Source organism: Ranitomeya variabilis, chromosome 2, assembly GCF_051348905.1.
Source record: "Ranitomeya variabilis isolate aRanVar5 chromosome 2, aRanVar5.hap1, whole genome shotgun sequence".
In the NCBI taxonomy this organism is placed as follows: Eukaryota; Metazoa; Chordata; class Amphibia; order Anura; family Dendrobatidae; genus Ranitomeya; species Ranitomeya variabilis.
This window is the reverse complement of record NC_135233.1, coordinates 729,992,933-730,016,757: the sequence shown is the minus strand read 5'-3', so window position 1 is coordinate 730,016,757 and position 23,825 is coordinate 729,992,933. Positions and strand designations below refer to the sequence as shown.

Below are 23,825 nucleotides of genomic sequence, written 5' to 3'. Positions count from 1 at the left end.
AAGGTATCAACCACTGAGGACTCTCAATTCTAAATATTTTTCTAGCCACCTTTTCACACATTGCAGAAGATTGCTTCAGTCACAGGAGGTTTATATCTAACGTGCGACTGCACAGACTTCCCTATAATACTTTGCAGTTATCACATCACATGGTATAGCAAATCCAATAAGGCCTGAATATTATAGCTTAAATAAGAGCATAGACAGGGAATTCAGCAGCCATTTTAGTTTGATTTAAAATAGCGAGAGGATGTCACAGATAACAGCTCAGCAATAGAGACGGGAAAAAAAATACTAAAGCATTGGACAAATACTCCAAACAGTAATGTGTTGTAGAACTGAAGTACTGAAGATGAGATTAGTAGTCTGGGAATGTTATTGATTCAATTGGTAGAGGAATAAAAAAGATGCCATGCTCAGAATGATTGATCAGTGATATGGTGAAGATGAAATATGTTTTACTGCATTTGAATTAAAATTACACATTTATTTTCTTCATTCAAATCATTATGCAATAAAAAGTGAAGGCAAGGCAGTACAATAGTTTTCACATAAAAAAATCTGAAATTATTGCCAGATGGTGTGCTTCTTTGTTACAAGCAACTTTAGTGAGTTTTCGAAAATTTTGTGCAAATTGTCTATTCAGAAAGGAAGAGGACTAGAACTCTAGTGCCACCTATAGGAAGTAGCAATCCTAGAAGTCAATGTCGACACTTTAACAAGCCTTGTTACATGACTTAGGATAAAAGCCAAAACCATAATCTCAATTTGCAGACATTGTGTTTTGGTGTACTGCCTCTTGTCAATGCAAAGTGTGAGATCTGGTTTGGCTATGTGAGAGGCGTCAGACCGGGATCCAAGGGGTATCATTTCTCCTTACAGAGAGAGACATGTATAAGCATGAAGAAAGAATACCCCTTGCATCCTGGTCAGATGCCTCTCACACACTTAGACCAGATCTCACACTTTGTACTGATGAGGGGCAGTGCCCCGAAACACAGTGTCTGCATATTTAGATTCTGGAATTGGCTTTTATCCTAAGTCATGTGACAAGTCTCATTAAAGGGTCTACATTGACTGTTAGGATTGCTACTTCCTATAAGTGGCACTAGAGTTCTAGTCCTCTTTCTCTCTAATGAGACAATTTGCATATTTCCCAGAACAGCATTGCAGCTTGAAAGTCTCCCCATTTTGACACGCTTGATATGTCACTCTACTCAAGGAGAAACAATATCACTTGTATTTTTTGTGCAATCATTTTTGTAAATGGGGGAATTGTTTATAAAAAATATTAGAGAGCATTCCATTAAATTCCGACATTCAACTTTAACTGTCTACAACGTTACAAGCTATCTTTTTAACATTTAGTTATAAGGTTTTAGAAATGTATGGTAAAGAAAAAAGTAGCAATGACAATGGATTGCATAGTGTAAAAGAAAAAAAATACTAGTAGAATAGAAGGCATTATGGGATATATGGCACATCCCTTGTCTTAGTCACAGCAGGAGTTTGCTAAGTAAACCATAGGCATTGTCAGGTTGGAAGTGTTAAACTGATTAAAATGATACTTGGGATGAAGAAATCCATATTGTGGTTCTTGTGTAATCAGTGTTAGAAATTTTCAGTTAATGAAATGGCCATGCTCAACGCCCATAGGCAGAGTCTTATCTTCCTGCTCTAAGCCAGAGAAACCAAGGAAAGACACAAACAAGTTCATCATCAAAAAGACAGAGAGAGACAGACTGTTTATGCTCTGGGGTGGGACTGTAGGCAGAGTCTTATCTTCCTGCTGTAAGCCAGAGAAACCAAGGAAAGACCTGCCCTGGAGCACAAACAGTCTGTCTCTGTCTTTAGGATGGGGAACATATTTGTGCTTTAGGGCGGCCTGTGGGCAGGTCTTTCCTTGGTTTCTATGGCTTACAGCAGGAAGATGACACCCTACCTACAGTCCGCCCCATAGCACAGGCATGTCATTAACTGAAAACTTCTACTACTGATTACACAGGAATCACAAGACTGATTTCTTCACCCCAGGTATCATTTTAATCAGTTTAACACTGCCAACCTAACCATTCCTGTAGTTTACTTAGCAAAATCCTACTGACAGGTTCGCTTTAACATTAATAAGGCTGTGTTTGAGTTAAAGAAACTGAAAGGGGTTGGATACAGTCTTTGAAGACTTCCTCTTCACTTTAATTTTATTAGGCAAATCAATTTAAAAAAAATCACCAAACTTGATGTATTCAATTTTCAGAGGTTCTACTGTATCATCTCCAGTACATTTTCCAGTCCAAGGAAACTGCAGTGTTGCTGAACCAAACAAAAATGGTGATCCTGCCATGTTTATGTACACTGTTATCTCTGTGTTATATCACATGCCATTTTATAGTAGTATTTGGTGTTGGAAAATGGTACCTTTCAACTGCACACAAATACAGAACTGTTCTGATTGTGCTTTGCCTTTTTCATTTGGGTTTATTCAGATAATCAATAATTTTCAACTCGAATGTCTTTTTCTATTAGTTAATTTACTTACCCTAGTGCTCAAGTTGCTCAATTTTATATGACAGAACACTTTGGTGACAGCAATACTTGTATATAGTTTTACATTCTAGTACATTGTAGGTTGAAACTGCAGTTGTAATAAACTAAATACAAAAAGAATTCCTTTGAAGTTTTCATCTTCTAATATTACAAATAGAATGACCCCCCAAAAAAATCAGTTTAGCGTCTCAGTAATAATGGTAATTCCACTACTCAATTTACAGTTCAAGATCTGGGAAACACTAATCATTGGTGGCTCTCCAAAGCTAAGAGTATTTTATAGCCCAGTCAGTTGATATTAAAAGCCAGAAAAATGTCAACAGATATTTTTTCAAAACACTTTCAAATCTACTTTTAAAGATATTGGGATTTATATGCCAGCAGATTTTTGGTAATCCTTGGCAAGTAGAACTCTGTGTATATTCTTCAGTCTAGACCCTTGGTATTTAGGATGTTTAAATTTTTTTTTCATTTGTAAAATCTGAATTGCTTTCACCTAGAAACTATGAGATTGAAATATAATTTTAAAAACAATCGTTTAGTTTTGTGATCAAATCTCTAACAGAAACACATGCAAAAAGATAACTGTGTCTAAAAACCCTAAACTAAAGCACAATCCAGCATTTTTTTATTGCAGCAATGGAGTGGTGATTCTAATCTAAGGTCTCTGACCGTACTCTCATGCTTATCTGTTGCCATCTTCATCTTTTATTGTCGCCGCTTCCGTTGTTCTTTGGCAGTTTGCTCTAGTGTTTGCTGCAGGTCACTTTTCAATGCAAGTCTATGACAGCCTTATTTTTTGCTCTCTTAGGCTGCCGTCACACTAGCAGTATTTGGTCAGTATTTTACATCAGTATTTGTAAGCCAAAACCAGGAGTGGAACAAATAGAGGAAAAGTATAATAGAAACATATGCACCACTGCTGTATTTATCACCCACTGCTGGTTTTGGCTTACAAATACTGATGTAAAATACTGACCAAATACTGCTAGTGTGATGGCAGCCTTAGACTTGCATTGTGAGCATGTGACTGTTTATTTCTGATTTCTGGCCAAACAGAATTTGCTGTCACAAGATGGCACAGACAAAAAGTGAAAACACTAGCGAGTAAGTATAAGACTATGGTGAGGGACCTTAGATTAGGAGCACCAAACCAGCGCTGAAAAAAACCCTGCTGAAGGGGTGCTTTAAGATTTTGGTTGACTATTATTTAATTAAATTATGTAAAATATCTCTTCTTTCTGGAGGAAATTTATTTTTAATATTTTTTTCCAAACGATCATTGTGCTAAAGAACAGCTAGATCTCAAAGATTCACGAGGAGAATCAGTACCCACCATGATTAATTTATTGAAGACATACAGTACAGATCAAAAGTTTGGACACACCTTCTCATTGAAAGATTTTTCTGTATTTTCATGACTATGAAAATTGTACATTCACACTGAAGGCATCAAAACTATGAATTAACACATGTGGAATTATATACTTAACAAAAAAGTGTGAAACAACTGAAATTATGTCTTATATTCTAGGTTCTTCAAAGTAGCCACCTTTTGCTTTGATTACTGCTTTGCACACTCTTGGCATTCTCTTGATGAGCTTCAAGAGGTAGTCACCGGGAATGGTTTTCACTTCACAGGTGTGCCCTGTCAGGTTTAATAAGTGGGATTTCTTATAAATGGGTGTCACAGGGAGACTAGGTGAGTGAGAGCTAATAACCCGCGCCCCTGCAATTTCCCTCAGACTAGGGAAATCCTGACTGACCCTCTACCTGGAGTTTACACTGATGGTGTGCATGTCCAGGCCTCGAACCTCACCCTGTCTCCTGTTTCAACCCTAGGCTGAAACCTCCGCCCACCACCCAGTGAAGAGGTAATACACCAATACCCACAGTTAGCACAGACAAGGATAAAGGAAAATATACACCACACCGCAGTCACTCAGGAATACACTATAAATGTGCAGGGCAAAATAAATACAAATATAGGAAGGAGTAAATAAGACTAAGGAAAATACACCACCAGCAACGAATCTCCAGCAACCAGCTCTCCACTCCAGACCGAGATAACAACGCACAAGACAGAAGCTATAATCGGCGACGCCCAATGATCAGGAGAACTATTTAAAGGCAATGGGCATGGCCCAGCTTCCAATCCGAGGATCAGGTAAATTAACCCCGGAACAGCTAGATAAAATCTAGCAGATGCCAATGAGCAAATAGTGGTCAAAAGCGGAATTACCGCTGTCTGTCGAACGACCTGGTCTGAACAGCATCCGACATGACAGGGCCCTCACGGGTTATAGGACCCGGCTTGTCTGGATGGCGACGATGAAAAAACCTGACCAGCCGATCCGCATGAATATCCGAGGCTGGTACCCAGGACCTCTCCTCAGGCCCATAACCACGCCAGTGTACCAAGTACTGTAAAGTGCGACGCACTACACGAGAGTCAACCACCTTGGAGACTTCAAACTCCAAATTACCATCCACCAAGACTGGAGGTGGCATAGGCGCCGCGTCCACAGAACCCACCACCTTCTTTAGAAGAGACCTGTGGAACACGTTGTGTATCTTATACACCGTAGGGAGCTCCAATCGGTATGCTACTGGGTTAATGACGGCGGTGACCCTAAATGGACCAATAAAGCGTGGACCCAATTTAAGGGACGGTATTTTGAGTCTTGTGTTTTATATGGATAACCACACCCAGTCATCCACACTGAGGACCGGACCTGGCACACGCCTACTGTCAGCCACACGTTTGTACCTAGCACCCACACTCAACAGGTGCTGTTTAACTCTCCTCCAGACTGATGACAATTGTGCTCCTAACTGATCCTCCTCCGGAACGCTGGAAGAGCCCCTCTAACACAAAAAAACGGAGACTCCCCAGACGACTCCTGGTGGTGATTATTGATGGCAAACTCAGCCAAAGGAAGAAAGGTAGACCACTCCTCCTGGTTATCAGAGACAAAGCAGCGTAGGTACTGTTCCAAATTTTGGTTCATACGCTCAGTCTGACCTTTTGACTGAGGATGGAACGCCGAAGAATGAGACAACTTGATCCCCAGCCATGAGCAAAATGCTTTCCAAAATTTTGCCACAAACTGAGACCCCCTATCAGACACGATGTCAGACGGAACCCCATGAAGTCTGACCACCTCCTGCACAAATACCTGAGACAGAGTCTTAGCGTTAGGCAACGAAGGCAAAGACACAAAGTGCGACATTTTAGAAAACCGATCAACAATCACCAAGATGACCGTGTTCCCAGCTGATGAGGGCAAATCAGTGATGAAATCCATGGAGATTTCCGTCCATGGCTTACTAGGTACTTCAAGAGGAAGTAGTGTGCCAACAGGATGGGAGCGGGGCGTCTTAGCCCTAGCGCACGTGGTACAAGCTGACACGTATGAGACCACGTCCTGTCTTGGGCCACCAAAACCGAAGTGACACCAACTCCAAGGTACCTCTAACCCCTGGGTGGCCAGCCAGGACAGCATCATGATGCTCTGCCAAAACCTTTAAGCGGAGATGAAGCGGTACAAAAGATTTGTTGATGGGAAGCTCAGATGGTACCTCCTCCTGAGCCTCGGCAATCTCAGCCTCAACCTCGGTAGTGAGAGCCGAAACCACAACACCCTTTTGGAGGATGGGTACTGGATCTTCCCGAGGTTCACCCCCCGGAAAACACCTGGACAGAGCATCCGCCTTAGTGTTTTTAGACCCCGGTCTGTAAGTGACAACAAAATTGAACTGCGTGAAAAACAATGCCCAGCGAGCCTGCCTGGGGGACAGACGCTTGGCTGACTCCAAATACAGCAGATTCTTATGATCGGTAATAACAGTAACCTGATGTACCGACCCCTCCAAGAAGTGTCGCCATTCCTCAAAGGCCAACTTGATTGCCAACAACTCCCTGTTGCCGATATCGTAGTTACGTTCGGCGGACGACAGTTTCTTGGAGAAATAGGCGCACGGACGCAAACCACTCAAAGATGAGCCTTGAGATAGTACTGCCCCCACACCAACCTCAGACGCATCGACTTCCACAACAAAGGGTTTTGATACGTCTGGCTGCACAAGAATGGGGGCTGAGATAAAACTGTTCTTAAGAAATTCAAATGCGCGCACAGCAGCCTCAGGCCAAACTGAGAAATTGGTACCCTTTTTAGTCATGTCAGTTAGCGGTTTAGCAATGATGGAAAAATCCTTGATAAATTTCCTATAGTAGTTAGAAAACCCAAGGAACCGCTGAAGTGCTTTCAGGTTATCAGGACGTTCCCAATGCAGCACCGCTTGCACCTTAGCGGCATCCATTTTAAAACCAGAAGCAGACACAATATAATCCAAGAAAGGCAACTCTTGAACAGAAAATACACATTTCTCAAGTTTAGCATACAGCTTATTCTCTCTGAGAAGCTGTAACACCTGCCTGACATGATTTAAATGAGCATCACGGTCGCAAGACTATATGAGGATGTCATCTAGGTACACGATAACGAATTTCCCCAAAACATGCGAGAACACATCATTGATGAAATGTTGGAACACTGCAGGTGCGTTAATCAACCCAAAAGGCATCACCAAATTTTCAAAATGACCCTCAGGCGTATTAAAAGCCGTCTTCCACTCATCACCTTGACAGACTCTTATGAGGTTGTACGCCCCCCTGAGGTCAAGTTTGGTAAACCACTTAGCACCCGCCACCTGGTTGAACAAATCTGGTATCAGTGGCATAGGGTATGGATCACGAACCGTAATCTGGTTCAACTCCCTGAAATCCAAACATGGGCGTAATCCGCCATCTTTCTTCTTTACGAAGAAGAACCCTGCTGCCACCGGCGAGGATGATGGCCTGATGGGCCCTTTGCTCAAGCTTTCAGCAATATAATCTTTTAACGCTTGTCTCTCCGGACCGGAGATGTTAAACATCCTTGCTTTAGGCAACTTGGCCTCTGGTTTAAACCTGATAGAACAGTCATAGGGACGATGTGGCGGCAACTCTGAACAACCCTTTTCAGAGAACACATCCACAAAATCCAGAAGTGACTCCGGAACGCTTGAAGTCACCGCAGCCACACATGTGGCCAGGCAATTCTCCTGGCAGAACTCGCTCCACTGAATTATGTCCTGGGTTTTCCAGTCAATTACTGGGTTGTGCATGGACAACCAAGGAAAACCCAAAACCACCTGAGCAGGAAGATTCCTGAGCACTAGGGTTGAGCGAAACGGATCGGTCATTTTCATAAGTCGCCGACTTTTGGCAAAGTTGGGTTTCATCAAACCCGACCCGATCCCAGCGTGGGATCGGCCATGCGGTACACGATCTTCGCGCCAAAGTCGCGTTTCCTATGATGCTCAAAGCGCCATTTCTCAGCCAATGAAGGTGCACTCAGAGTGTGGGCAGCGTGATGACATAGGTCCTGGTCCCCACCATCTTAGAGAAGGGCATGGCAGTGATTGGCTTGCTTTCTGCGGCATCACAGGGGCTATAAAGGGGCATTCCCGCCGACCGCCATCTTACTGCTGCTGATCTGAGCATAGGGAGAGGTTGCTGCCGCTTCGTCAGAAGCAGGGATAGCGTTAGGCAGGGTAAAGTAACCCCCAAACCGCTTGTGCTGTAGCGATTTCCACTGTCCAACACCACCTTTTCTTTTTGGGACAGTGGAGGCTCGATTTCTGTGCAACAGCTCTGTAGGTTATAAGGCTCCCTGATAGCTGCATTGCTGTGTGTACGCCGCTGTGCAAACCAACTGCTTTTTTCAAAGCACAAATCCTGTTGTTCCTTCCTTTCTGCATAGCTATCTTGTTTGTTTGTCCACACTTTTGACTTTTGTGTGCAGCAGTCCTTTTTATTGCTGCCTGACATACTTTTCTGAGATAACTGTAGGGAGATAGTAATTGTAGTACAGTCCCTTTTTTTTTTTTTTTTTTTTGTTATATCTCTTCAAGCCACTTTTTGCCACAGAAAACTCTAATACAGTGGCCCAGATTTATTCACAATTCTCCCAGAAAAAAAATAAAAGTGGGAGATTAAGATTGTCAAATCTGCATTAGTGCCAGTCCTGTGTGTGGCATCTTTTTTTTTTTTTCTGCCACAGAAAACCTACTGTCTAACAGTGGGCCTGATTTTTTCACAATTCTCCCAGAAAAAAAAATAAAAGTGGGACATTAAGATTGGCAAATCTGCATTAGTGCCAGTCCTGTGTGTGGCATCTTTTTTTTTTTTTCTGCCACAGAAAACCTACTGTATAACAGTGGGCCTGATTTCTTCACAATTCTCCCAGAAAAAAAATAAAAGTGGGAGATTAAGATTGGCAAATCTGCATTAGTGCCAGTCCTGTGTGTGGCATCTGTCTTTGTTTTTTCTGCCACAGAAAACCTACTGTATAACAGTGGGCCTGATTTCTTCACAATTCTCCCAGAAAAAAAAATAAAAGTGGGAGATTAAGATTGGCAAATCTGCATTAGTGCCAGTCCTGTGTGTGGCATCTTTTTTTTTTTTCTGCCACAGAAAACCTACTGTATAACAGTGGGCCTGATTTCTTCACAATTCTCCCAGAAAAAAAATAAAAGTGGGAGATTAAGATTGGCAAATCTGCATTAGTGCCAGTCCTGTGTGTGGCATCTGTCTTTGTTTTTTCTGCCACAGAAAACCTACTGTATAACAGTGGGCCTGATTTCTTCACAATTCTCCCATAAAAAAAAGTAAAAGTGGGAGATTAAGACTGGCAAATCTGCATTAGTGCCAGTCCTGTGTGTGGCATCTTTTTTTCTTTTTTCTGCCACAGAAAACCTACTGTGTAACAGTGGGTCTGATTTCTTCACAATTCTCCCAGAAAAAAAAATAAAAGTGGGAGATTAAGATTGTCAAATCTGCATTAGTGCCAGTCCTGTGTGTGGCATCTTTTTTTTTTTTCTGCCACAGAAAACCTACTGTCTAACAGTGGGCCTGATTTCTTCACAATTCTCCCAGAAAAAAAAATAAAAGTGGGAGATTAAGATTGGCAAATCTGCATTAGTGCCAGTCCTGTGTGTGGCATCTTTTTTTTTTTCTGCCACAGAAGACCTACTGTATAACAGTGGGCCTGATTTCTTCACAATTCTCCCAGAAAAAAAATAAAAGTGGGAGATTAAGATTGGCAAATCTGCATTAGTGCCAGTCCTGTGTGTGGCATCTGTCTTTGTTTTTTCTGCCACAGAAAACCTACTGTATAACAGTGGGCCTGATTTCTTCACAATTCTCCCATAAAAAAAAGTAAAAGTGGGAGATTAAGACTGGCAAATCTGCATTAGTGCCAGTCCTGTGTGTGGCATCTTTTTTTCTTTTTTCTGCCACAGAAAACCTACTGTGTAACAGTGGGTCTGATTTCTTCACAATTCTCCCAGAAAAAAAAATAAAAGTGGGAGATTAAGATTGGCAAATCTGCATTAGTGCCAGTCCTGTGTGTGGCATCTTTTTTTTTTTTCTGCCACAGAAAACCTACTGTGTAACAGTGGGTCTGATTTCTTCACAATTCTCCCAGAAAAAAAAATAAAAGTGGGAGATTAAGATTGGCAAATCTGCATTAGTGCCAGTCCTGTGTGTGGCATCTTTTTTTTTTTCTGCCACAGAAAACCTACTGTATAACAGTGGGCCTGATTTCTTCACAATTCTCCCAGAAAAAAAAGTAAAAGTGGGAGATTAAGATTGGCAAATCTGCATTAGTGCCAGTCCTGTGTGTGGCATCTTTTTTTGTTTTTTTCTGCCACAGAAAACCTACTGTATAACAGTGGGCCTGATTTCTTCACAATTCTCCCAGAAAAAAAAGTAAAAGTGGGAGATTAAGATTGGCAAATCTGCATTAGTGCCAGTCCTGTGTGTGGCATCTTTTTTTGTATTTTCTGCCACAGAAAACCTACTGTATAACAGTGGGCCTGATTTCTTCACAATTCTCCCAGAAAAAAAAATAAAAGTGGGAGATTAAGATTGGCAAATCTGCATTAGTGCCAGTCCTGTGTGTGGCATCTTTTTTTTTTCTGACACAGAAAACCTACTGTATAACAGTGGGCCTGATTTCTTCACAATTCTCCCAGAAAAAAAAATAAAAGTGGGAGATTAAGATTGGCAAATCTGCATTAGTGCCAGTCCTGTGTGTGGCATCTGTCTTTGTTTTTTCTGCCACAGAAAACCTACTGTATAACAGTGGGCCTGATTTCTTCACAATTCTCCCATAAAAAAAAGTAAAAGTGGGAGATTAAGACTGGCAAATCTGCATTAGTGCCAGTCCTGTGTGTGGCATCTTTTTTTTTTTTCTGGGAGAATTGTGAAGAAATCAGGCCCACTGTTATACAGTAGGTTTTCTGTGGCAGAAAAAACAAAGACAGATGCCACACACAGGACTGGCAGGAGGAGGTGTGATGGTGTGGGGGGTGCTTTGCTGGTGACACTGTTGGGGATTTATTCAAAATTGAAGGCATACTGAACCAGCATGGTTACCACAGCATCTTGCAGCAGCATGCTATTCCATCCGGTTTGCGTTTAGTTGGACCATCATTTATTTTTCAACAGGACAATAACCCCAAACACACCTCCAGGCTGTGTAAGGGCTATTTGACCAAGAAGGAGAGTGATGGGGTGTAACGCCAGATGACCTATCCTCCACAGTCACCAGACCTGAACCCAATCGAGATGGTTTGGGGTGAGCTGGACCGCAGAATGAAGGCAAGAGGGCCAACAAGTGCTAGGCATCTCTGAGAACTCCTTCAAGATTGTTGGAAAACCATTCCCAATGACTACCTCTTGAAGCTCATCAAGAGAATGCCAAGAGTGTGCAAAGCAGTCATCAAAGCAAAAGGTGGCTACTTTGAAGAACCTAGAATATAAGACAAATTTTCAGTTGTTTCACACTTTTTTGTTAAGTATATAATTCCACATGTGTTAATTCATAGTTTTGATGCCTTCAGTGTGAAAGTACAATTTTCATAGTTATGAAAATACAGAAAAATCTTTAAATGAGAAGGTGTTTCCAAACTTTTGGTCTGTACTGTAATTGTATATGATAAAGGCAGAATTGTGATCTTGGTAAAAACGGTGCTGCTTAAGAAGCTAATGATAGAGAACTCCAAAGAATGTGGCCACCCAAAGACAGCAGAATAATTAAATTTGGGATTTTGTTTCTCAACCTTTATATAAAGTGTCCAACTTTTTGTTGTCAATCCATCTTTTGAGTGTAACACTCTTTGGCAGGATAACTCTGAAAGGAATGTTAACTACCATTTCAGGAATTGTTTCAACACATCTGTACTAATCAGATATATATTCAAAGTACTAACTTTCAATGTCGGGAAGAAACACCGTAAAAAACTTTGATACAAAAGAATGTAACAGTTTTCTTTCAAACCTCAGTATGTAGTCATATGTCATAAAACTCAAACATGACAGCTTATTGTATAGATGATTGTAAAAATGAAACCACATAATACTTCTCTAATTCTGTTTGGTGTTGGCATGGTTACATATTATGATATAGCAGCGAGCAGCTTAAACCCAATTACTATTGTGTATGAATGGACTCTTATAATGACCGCCAAGGTCAAACCTCGTTTGTCAGAACATGTTCACTGTGTATTAAACATTTTAAATTAACCACTAAAAACAATAACATTGAGTGAAAGGGAGAGTATAGAAATGCTAACTTTACTGTGTGGTCTAACTGTTCGTATACCCAAGGATATTAAATGGATATTTGCAGTTTTCACAACAACAAAAATAAACTATTTATCATTTTCATTTTTTAAGTTACTTATATATGTTCTTTAGTATTCTTTATTTATGCTTAATTCGTCAAAATGGATATGCAGTTCATTAATTTTTTGCAAAATCAGAAATGTTTTTTATTTTTGGCCACAATTTTTTTGCAACCCTTTAAAGCAAAAACGCAGCGCTCCCCTCCGTGACTTCAGTCGCATACCACTCTACGCTGCTGCATACAGGACATTCCAGGCATCCAGGCAACTTAAAACCTTTGGATCTGCAAATGGCAGGAGTTTGATAATATCCACTATATCAGTAAAATTGTTCTGATGAAGGTCCGGATGTGGACCGAAAACATTCAAACTTTTCGCTTTATGGATGCCCAATAAATAGTTTGTTTTTTCAAGCCACAATACTACTTGAGTGCCAAGTTCTTTTCTATTTTTGGACAATTTTAGGCTGGACGCCCTACTTGAGCACCTCCCATATTATATTGTATGAGTACTGTGTTTTCACTACTTCAACCTTTAGAGCAAAAAGTCGCATATTCTACTAAAATCTCAGTCATAATAGCATACATAAAAAACTCTGACTTAAAAAAAGGCATAAATGAAAATAAAATGTAAAAATAGTATGAGTGCTCTGAGTGTGCTAATACATAGCTTTTTGATGTAATATGCATAATACTGAGAAACGTTACTATTAGTGATGAACGAGCACTAAAATACTCGGGTACTTGTTGCTCGGCTTGAGCAAATTGGAATACTCGGGTACTCGACCCGAGCAACGAGCTCAATGTAAGTCTATGGGAAACCTGAGTATTTTTACCGGGATCCCCCCCGGGGGTCCTTTTAAGGTCTAAAAACAACTGAAAATGATGGAAACACCGCTCAAATGACACGTGAACATCATGGCAAATGTCCCTGGAAGCATTTCTGACTTCTTGGTCACAGCTGTAAACAATGTTGTCTGAGTTTCACGCCATTTTAACAGGGCACCAAAAAACATAAAAAAATGAAACCAAAATGGATTTTGCTAGGGAATATGTCAAGGAACATTCCTTCCAGGCTGACTCTTCTAAAAATGAACAAGGGCTGGATTTGACAAGACATCTCTACACCACCAAATGACAGCAAAACATATCTTCCAATGCAGTGTATGTTTGGGAGGTGTATTCCCATGCACCTCTTCACACCCACACATGGTTATATGCTTCCTGATTTTGGCTATTTGGTGTCCTCCTCCTCCTTCTCCTCATCATCCACCACCACTAGAACGCCAGGGTGAACATGTTCTGTGATGCTACAAGCAGTCTATTTTTTGCAAGGGTGTCTATGAGGCCCGTAAAAATTTTTTTAAAAATGTACCCCCCTTGGAGAAATCTTTGTCAGCCCACGCACTTAGTGTATGGGCATTCCAAGTATAGGTGAAGCTCTCCTTTGCAATATGAAACATTTTTAATGAGACCCTCCTCCACATTTCTTCCAAGGTGGCTTGTGGTGCGTGCAAATTATTGCCAGGCTTGCATTCACTTCATGGACAAAATTTATGGTAATTAAAAAATAATAATAATGGGAACTTTTGTTTCATGTGGCCATCCAGTATGTGGTTTCAAAGGGTTATTGGAGTGCATGTAACATTGTTGCAGGGCAGGCCTTGCATTCAATGCATAAGCAAACAGTATGGGAGACACACTTTGTTCTAATGGGAACTAGTTTGTCATGAGGCCCTCAAGTATGTCTGCTGAAACAGTTATTGGGGTGCATGTAACATTGGTGCAGGATAGGCCTTGAATTCAGTGCATAAGCAAACAGTATGGGAGACACACTTTCTTCTAATGGGAACAATTTTTGACATGAGGCCCTCAAGTACAGTACGTCTGCTGAAACGGTTATTGGGGTGCATGTAACTTTGGGGCAGGACAGGCCTTGCATTCAGTGCAACATTTTTTCAGGAGACCCTCCTGTACGTCTCGTGAAAGAGGTATTGATGTGCGTCCTAATTTTTGGCAGCCCAGCCACTCACTGCATAGGCAATAACAGCATAGGAGACCCACTGTTTAATGACCCTTTAAGAAGATTAATGCCTCCTGATGCCCCTCTAAAAATAGGCTCTGTGACTTTAAGAGTCCCTCCTTCATAAATGAAGCAAGATGTGTCTGCTTATGTGTCGCACAACACATGGCCAGCTAGGGTTGTTAAATGTTGCAATGACATTACTCAGTGAATGCATTTGTATTGGTTGAAAGCAATGCTTAAAGTTGAAAAACGCATCAAAAACGCTGCGTGCGAACATAGCCCAAGTGGTGGAGGAACATTTTTGTTTAGGGTTAGTTATTTTGCCCTACACACAAGTCATTACCCTGCCTGCATTTTCATTTGACAGGCGAATGCGCTTATCTGTTATAATTTCACCAGCGGCACTAAAAACCTGCTCTAACAATATGCTAGTGGCAGGGTAGGCCAGGACCTCCAAAGCGTAGCGAGCCAGTTTATGTCATTTGTCCAGCTTGCATACCCAATCAATTTAAGGCACAGAGGAATTACGGAGGATGTTGGTATGGTCAGCAAGGTACTCCTTCACCATTTTCCCAAACATTCCATTTCTTGTGACATTACCCCACTCTTCTGGGCCAGGACGATGGGAGCATCTGAGAAAACTATCCCAGAACTTTGCCAGTATTGCTCTGCCACTGCTGGATTGAAGTTGTGTCTCTCTCACCTGTACTCCTTGGTTGTCCAATGCACTGTGACGTCTGCCGCCAGCGTTTTCAGATAGGAATTTTTTAATAATTCCGCAACAATGGCCCTCTGGTACTGTACCATTTTAGTACAACTGTCTGCCTCTGGAAAAAGAGATTGAAAGTTATCCTTGTAGTGTGGGTCTAAATGTCGCACTACCCAGTAATGACTGTCACCCAAAATTTTTACAATACGAGGGTCATGGGAAAGGCAGTGCAACATAAAGTCAGCCATGCGTGCCAGACTGGTAACAGGAAAGCCTTCCATGTCCTCAACAACAGGATGAGTGACATTGGTGTCCTCCTCCTCCTCTCTGTCCTCAGGCCATCCATGCTGAACAGACGGTAGGACAGTTGTGCTTGTAGTACTGTCTATACTGTATGAAAGTAGCTCCTGTTCTTCCTCCTCCTCATTGTCAACCAATCCACGTTGGGATGACATGAGGCTGGGCTGTGTGTAATCACCCTGCATAGTTCCTTGCTCCATGTTCTCGTGCTCCACCTGCAATGCATCCTCTTTCATTGTGAGCAGAGAGCTTTTCAGAATGCAGAGAAGCGGGATGGTGATGTTAATTATGGCATCATCGCCACAGTCCTCAAAGTTTTGAAGGATGGTTCAGATGTCTGACATCCATGTCCACTCCTGAGGTCTTATTTGTGGAGTCTGAACTGAATAACAATGGCCTGGTTGATGCTGGTAGTCAACAACTGCCCTCTTCGGCTCAAAAATCCTTTCCAACATATGCAGTGTAGAGTTCCAATGCATGGGGACATCACACACCAGTCGGTCAGCCGGAGGATGCAAACGCTTCAGAAGCACTGAAAGGGCGGCTGAAGCTGTAGCTGACTTTCTAAAATGGGCACACAGTCGGCGTACTTTCCTAAGCAGATCCGGCAGCTCCAGGTAGGTTTTGAGAAAACGCTGAACCATGAGGTTAAGCACATGGATCAGGCATGGCACATGTTTGAGCTTGCCTCAGAGCCGCCACCAGGTTCCAGCCATTGTCACACACGACCATGCCTAGCTGTAGGTTCAGCGGTGTCTGACTGCTCTTTTAGAGCTATGCACAACTTTTCAGCATTGTGCGGTTTTTCACCTAAGCAGATTATCTTCAACACAGCCTGTTGGCACTTGGCTGAGGCAGTGCTGCAGTGCTTCCAGCTTGTGACTGATGTGCTATTTTCGGAGATGGAGGCTGAAGAGTGGGGGGAAGAGGAGGTGCAGGAGCTGTAGACTGTGGGGGCAACCCAGATTGGTGGTGGACAGGCTGGTAGTGTTGTTAACCCTGCTGATGCAGGCATGGCAGGTGTTGCAAATGGCCTGTTTGGGGTTATCGGCAGAGTCTTTTAAAAATAACCAGACTCGGGAAGACCTTACAGTTGGACTGGCAACTTTCATCATGTTGGTGTTGCGTGGAACGTTTGCCCACCTTCTGCTGTGGACACTACACTGCATCTTCCTGTCTGTTGGGGTGCTATGCCTTCATCCCCCTGTGTGCTGCTGTCCTCGCTCTGCATATCCTCCTGCCAGATTGAGTCAGTTACTGTATCATCCACCACCTCTTCTTCCATTTCCGCATCCTGGTCCTCCTCCTGAGTTTCTGGCAATTGTGTCTCATGATCGTCCACCTCTTGTGACATGTTACACCGTCGCCTTCGTGTGACCATGGCTGCTCAAATATTTGGGAATCTCATCTTGCCCTGCTTCAATTGGATCGGGAGAGAGGCCCTAATTGATAAATGTAAAAGTGAACAACTCTTTGGAGTGTCCAAGTGTTGGATCAGTTGTCTCAGGGCAGTCATCATGATGGGAGGAAGGAGGATCAAGGTGAGGAATATGCGGTCCAGAGTCACAGCTACTCCGACTTGACCGTGTGGAAGACAGGGTGCTGGTGGCAAAGTGACTGGAAGCATTATCTGCTATCCAACCAACTACCTTTTCACTCTGCTCTGATGTCAAGAGTGCTGTTCTGCCATGCCCTATGAATTCTGACGAGAATCTGCTGCGAGAAGATGTGAGGGTTTGTTGTGGCCCACTTTCAGCTTGCCCACGCCTTGACCCCTGCAAGCACCATCACCATCACATCCACTTCCTTGCCCATTTAGTGAATGCAAGCCTCGACTCTAATCTAATGACATAATTTGTAAGCCACAGAAAGATGAGGCATGTCATAAAGATACCAGACTGTTCAATATGTGTTTTTTTGGGTTTTTTTTACCCCAAAATAGTGTTTTGAGCTAGGGAAGCAGATAGCCAAAAAGTGGATTGTAGGCCTGAATAGCAGCAATTTGCAGAGCACAGACAGACCAGGAGTCTGACTGAGATATCACACTCTTCAATATGTGGCCTGGAGTTTTTAAAAAAATTTTTTTATCCCAAAATACTGTATACACCTAGGGAAACAGACAGCAAAAACAGTGGAATATAGTCCGGAAATGCCACAATTTGTAGACCACAGATAGATCTGGCATCTGACAGAGATAGAATACTGTTAAATATGTTGCCTGGATTTTTTTGGGCCCACCAAAATTGTGTCAATATGTAGGTTATCACCCTAAAATAAAAATTGTTGGAGTACTAAAATTGTAAAATATTTAACTCATTGATATGCTGTGCGTGTGGCGTACAAAACACAGTGATAAATATATGAACTGTAGCTAAAAATTTTTTGTCCAGCTAAAGATTTTTTGGTCAGCAAAATGGTGTCTAGGAATGTAAGACACTCCAAAAAATACTACAAAAAAAAAAGGCCAGAATTGTCTGCGCACTCACATCTGATGCTTGGGACAAAAAAATGCAGCTTTAAATTGCTAGATTTTCACGCTGTTTTATCAACCCAAATGATCCGATAATAATTTGTGCTTCTACATTATTCCTAAGATTCGTAAAGATCCAGTTAATCTCCCAGGAAGACCTATAGTGGCGGGCAATGATGGTTTGTGTGAAATCATCTGTGACACTCTTGACTTTTTCCTGAAGCCATTGGTTGCTAGCCTACCATCATACATTAGGGACACTACGTCTGCCCTTCAAAGATTAGACAATATGCATTTGGCCGAAAGCATGATAATGGTCATGGCAGACGTAGAGTCCCTGTATACGTCAATTAGACATAAAGATGGGATTGCAGCAGCCATGTGATTTCTCAGGATGAGTAGCTTGGATGCAAGGTTGGTGGACCTACTGATTTGTCTATTAGAATTCATCTTGACCCACAATAGTTTTATATTCAATAAAAAAAATTACTTACAGAAGCAAGGGACTGCTATGGGGGCATCATGTGCGCCCTCATATGCAAACTTGTTCCTAGGAGCCTGGGAAACGGAGGTATTTTCTAGCAATCCAGTTTTGGGCACAGAGAACATACATCATTGGATGAGATACATCGATGATGTATGGTTCATCTGGGAAGGCCCAAGAAGGGACCTCGATTTGTTAATGACCCGGCTAAATTCAAATGATCAGAACATTAAATTGACATATAAAGTGGGAAGGGAGTTGGAGTTTTTGGACATACAAATAAGAACGGCACCCAGTGGTAATCTGACCACCGAAGTCTATAGAAAGCCAACGGCAATGAACACACTGTTGCATGCCACATCGTCACACCCCGAGTCTACCATAAGGGGTATACCAATAGGACAATTTCTTAGATTGAAATGAATCTGCTCTAATGATTATTCGTTTGAAGAACAAGCCAAAATGATGAGACAAAGATTCCGTGATAGAGGCTATAATAAAAAAATGATAAGAGATAGCTACCATCGAGCCAGACATACTCCCAGGAATGAATTGCTCTATAGAAACAAACCAAAAAGAGACGAGGAGGGAGGACAAGTCCATCTTGTTACAACTTATAATAGTCAATGGCCAGATTTTAGGGAGATTATTAATAAACACTGGCCTATATTGTTATCAGATGCAACTCTTAGGAAATGTCTACCATCAACACCGTTGATCACAGCCCGAAGATCTAAAAACTTGAAATATTTGTTGGTACATAGCCACTACGAACCATTGAAAAAGAAGAGCAATACTTGGCTAGAGACAACAGGCTGCTTTCCATGTGGACATTGCAAAGGGTGTGCTAATGTCTTGAAAAGCAAAGAATTTACAAATGCAAGTGGCAATCGCACATATGTAATTAGACACCTTATTATATGCTCCACAAAGGGTGTAGTATACAGTGCACAATGCCCATGCGGGAAACTATATATAGGGCTTACAACTAGTGTTGAGTGATACCGTCCGATACTTGAAAGTATCGGTATCGGAAAGTATCGGCCGATACCGGCAAAGTATCGGATCTAATCCGATACCAATACCCGATACCAATACAAGTCAATGGGACTCAAGTATCGGACGGTATCCCTGATGGTTCCCAGGGTCTGAAGGAGAGGAAACTCTCCTTCAGGCCCTGGGATCCATATTAATGTGTAAAAGAAAGAATTAAAATAAAAAATATTGCTATACTCACCTCTCCGACGCAGCCTGGACCTCACCAAGGGAACCGGCAGCGTTCTTTGCTTAAAATGCGCGCGTTTACTTCCTTCCGTGACGTCACGGCTTGTGATTGGTCGCATGCCGCCCATGTGGCCCGACGCGACCTATCACAGCAAGCCGTGACGTAATTTTCAGGTCCTCAATGCCTAATTCTAGGCATTCAAGATTTTAAAATTACGTTCTGGCTTGTGATTGGTCGCGTCGCGGTCACATGGGCGATGCGACCAATCACAAGCCGTGACGTCACGGGAGGCAGGAAACGCGCGCATTTTAAAATTACGTCACGGCTTGTGATTGGTTGCGTGCCGCCCATGTGACCGCGACGCGACCAATCACAGCAAGCCGTGACGTAATTTCAGGTCCTGAATGCAGAATTAGGCATACAGGACCTGAAATTACGTCACGGCTTGCTGTGATTGGTCGCGTCGCGGTCACATGGGCGGCACGCAACCAATCACAAGCCGTGACGTAATTTTAAAATACGCGCGTTTCCTGCCTCCCGTGACATCACGGCTTGTGATTGGTCGCGTCGCCCATGTGACCGCGACGCGACCAATCACAAGCCGGATCGTAATTTTAAAATCCTGAATGCCTAGAATTAGGCATTGAGGACCTGAAAATTACGTCACGGCTTGCTGTGATTGGTCGCGTCGCGGCCACATGGGTGGCACGCGACCATTCACAAGCCGTGACGTCACGGAAGGAAGTAAACGCGCGCATTTTAAGCAAAGAACGCTGCCGGTTCCCTCGGTGAGGTCCAGGCTGCGTCGGAGAGGTGAGTATAGCAATATTTTTTATTTTAATTCTTTCTTTTACACATTAATGTTGTTTCGATACCGATACCCGATACCACAAAAGTATCGGATTTCGGTATCGGCCGATACCCGATACTTGCGGTATCGGAATGCTCAACACTACTTACAACCCGTGAATTACGCATACGTGTGCGTGAGCATGTCAGGGATATTGACAAAGCCCTGACATGTGAAGACCCTTCTTTGCTCAAAACAATACCACGTTATTTTTTTCAAAGTCATAATAGTAACTCTAGTCTTCTGAGAATCAAAGGCATTGATGTGATTCAAATGGGCCCGAGGGGAGGTGATTTGGCAAAAAAATTTAGCAAAATTAGAATGCAAATGGATCTATAGGTTGGGAACAATGGCCCCTGATGGGCTAAATGAGAGTTTTGGCTTCAGCGCCTTCCTATAACTATTTTATGCTGTCTTTTCAATAGTTTTCAATAGTTTTTAGGGGTAGAGGGTTATTCCGTTTTTTTGTTTTTTTATTTTAACTTGCATACTAATTTTTATGACTTTTTAGTTCAAATAGGATACGTTTCTTTTCCTGTCCCAATAATGACCGGAAGTCTACATATATGGATGCTACTATCAATGTATATATCATTGAAATGAAATTAATAGAAGTACATTGAAGATATTTAAAGGGATTGTTACACAGCTTCACAGTCTTAATTCTCATTATTACCTTTCTAGTAATAGGTTTAATTTTAAATATAATCACTTTTGTTGTCACAAAATAATCACATTAATTAATTATTTATGATTTTAAAAAATTGTATAATTATAATGAAATTGCTATATTAATTATATCTGTAATTTAAGATTATAGCTTATTAATTTTGAACAAAACTGTATTTATATTTGTTATGTATGCCTTGCTATAGTCTTCAACATCATTGCACTGAATTCACTGATATATTGCCTTATGGTTTCACATATATTTAATGTAAAAATAGTCATCAAATAGTCATCTGATATTAATTAACCTATTATCAGTTTCTAATATAGCATAATTCACCTTAGATTACATTATTATTACTTTTATTGTAGTAATGTTCTGTAATAACAATTCATCCAATGAGTTAAACACTTAGCACATGTCATTGTAATTTAATATATTAGCACTAAGCACTTTGTCAAATTCTTATGTAGCAGTCCCGTGGATCATTGTTGCCGTATAGTGCGCGCTGCTTCGGGTCTTTCCGGCCACAGACTCGGATCTCCTCGGCTATTTGAGCCAGCGTACAGGCATGTAAGCCGTTACCATGGCTTCATGTCTGTTTCTCTGCTCGTTGTCCGAGGGTGATGAGTCAGTTCCGGGTGGCGGGGGAACGATCCGGCGCGCCAAATATCTTAAGGCAACCAATGCTCATGTGACTTACAAGATAGGCTGTCCATTGGTCAAGACGCAGGATAAGAGTCCGTCTTTCCCTCTGCCTCGACACGCCCCCTGAAGAAGTGTGGACGAAACACGCGTCGGGGTAGAGGGACTGGACACTCGTCTCACACAGCAGTAAGTACAGCGGTTAATTTATCTCTTATTTCGGCAACATTAAGACTGTTTGTCCTCTGATTTTGGAGGCTAACATGGTAGTCCATAGTAATTAATGGTGCGGTAGCGGTGATTTAATTCAAGCTAGGGTTTTTGTATACCCCTCAATGTATTGACTGATTGTGGCTTTGTACCACGTGTATTAAAGGGGGTAAGACATATCCTATTGTTCAGCTAGTGATATTTAATATCCTTTGTATTAATTATATATACTCTGTGTTTAAAGAGATGAGTAGTTGATCAGTCCCTCACGTCTGAGATATATGGTTTTGAATTGATTATTTATGGTGTGTATATTTAAAATTATTTAATAAAAAATGATTATATTGGGCAAGAAGAGTGTTGTGCTTTTTCTATGTCACTGCTTTTTGTAGCAGTAGGTGATATGGACGGAATTTTCATTTTCACGCTGTTGTATTAAAATGACCTGGCTGTAGTATGCATCGTGACCAAGCAAACAAATGTATAAAAACAGGGAGCCCTGGATTGCTTTGTAGTAAAATATGCAGAACTCAGGTGCCAAAAAAAATCAATCCTGGCCACAGATACCTGTAGCTAGGTATATATAAAATAGGCGGCATCAGACAGTAATGGACCCTCTTGATGTATGCAGTGAGAGCTACAGTATATACTCACATACAGTGCCTGCATGCCTTGCACTGATGTGGATATGCTCAGATAGACTCCCCTGCCTACCTTGCACTGCAATCAATATACCCCTTAATTAGCCCTAAAAAGGACTGTTGGTTTATCTGGATTTGTGGATTCTGTAATGTTAGATCCACACTAACTAATAAAAGAACAAATCTGACCCTATCTCAGCAGCAGCTCTCCCTACACTAGCTGAGTCCAGAGCTGAATGTGCCGAGCAGGGCGGCGTCCAGTCTCTTATAAACCTGATGATGCTGTGCAGCCAGCCAATCACTGTAATACCGCAACAAAGATGGCTGCTGCAATACAGTGCATGGCAGACAATCCCTGCCTAAAGAGCACCAAAATTGTAAGGTGGAGACCCAAGCTCCCACCAAATAATCCTGGAAATGCTTGGTGCTCGCCGAATAAGGAGTAGTGGTAGCACATTCGCTCATCACTAGTGTTGAGCGATACCGTCCGATACTTGAAAGTATCAGTATCGGATAGTATCGGCCGATACCCGAAAAGTATCGGATATCGCCGATACCGATACCCGATACCAATACAAGTCAATGGGACACCAAGTATCGGAAGGTATCCTGATGGTTTCCAGGGTCTGAAGGAGAGGAAACGCTCCTTCAGGCCCTGGGATCCATATTAATGTGTAAAATAAAGAATTAAAATAAAAAATATTGATATACTCACCCGTCCGGAGGCCCCTGCACCTTACCGCTGTTAACCGGCAGCCTGCTTTGCTTAAAATGAGCACGTTCAGCACCTTCCATGACGTCACGGCTTCTGATTGGTCGCGTGCCGCTCATGTGACCGCCACGCGACCAATCACAAGCCGCGACGTCATTCTCAGGTCCTAAATTCCTAGAATGAGGAGTTTAGGGCCTGAGAATGACGTCGCGGCTTGTGATTGGTTGCGTGGCGGTCACATGAGCGGCACGCGACCAATCAGAAGCCGTGACATCATGGAAGGTGCTGAACGCGCTCATTTTAAGCAAAGCAGGCTGCCGGTTACTACCAGGGCGCGTCAGAGCGTGAGTATATCCCTATTTTTTATTTTAATTCTTTATTTTTTACATGGATATGGATCCCAGGGCCTGAAGGAGAATTTCCTCTCCTTCAGACCCTGGGAACCATACACTGGGAACTTCCGATTCCGATTCCCGATACCACAAAAGTATCGGATCTCGGTATCGGAATTCCGATAACGCAAGTATCGGTCGATACCCGATACTTGCGGTATCGGAATGCTCAACACTACTCATCACTAGTGTTTAGTCATTATTTTGTTTCAC

General features: G+C 42.1%; 1 long non-coding RNA gene across 1 annotated transcript in view; it reads left to right on the top strand.

The window, feature by feature from the left end:
• The window catches only part of LOC143809877 (uncharacterized), a 285,078-nt gene extending 264,034 nt beyond the window's left edge, over positions 1-21,044 (top strand). Inside the window, exon 3 of the long non-coding RNA XR_013222505.1 lies at positions 20,854-21,044. This is a non-coding gene — a long non-coding RNA (uncharacterized LOC143809877). The remainder of the gene's footprint in view (positions 1-20,853) is intronic.
• Positions 21,045-23,825: the final 2,781 nt, after the last annotated feature.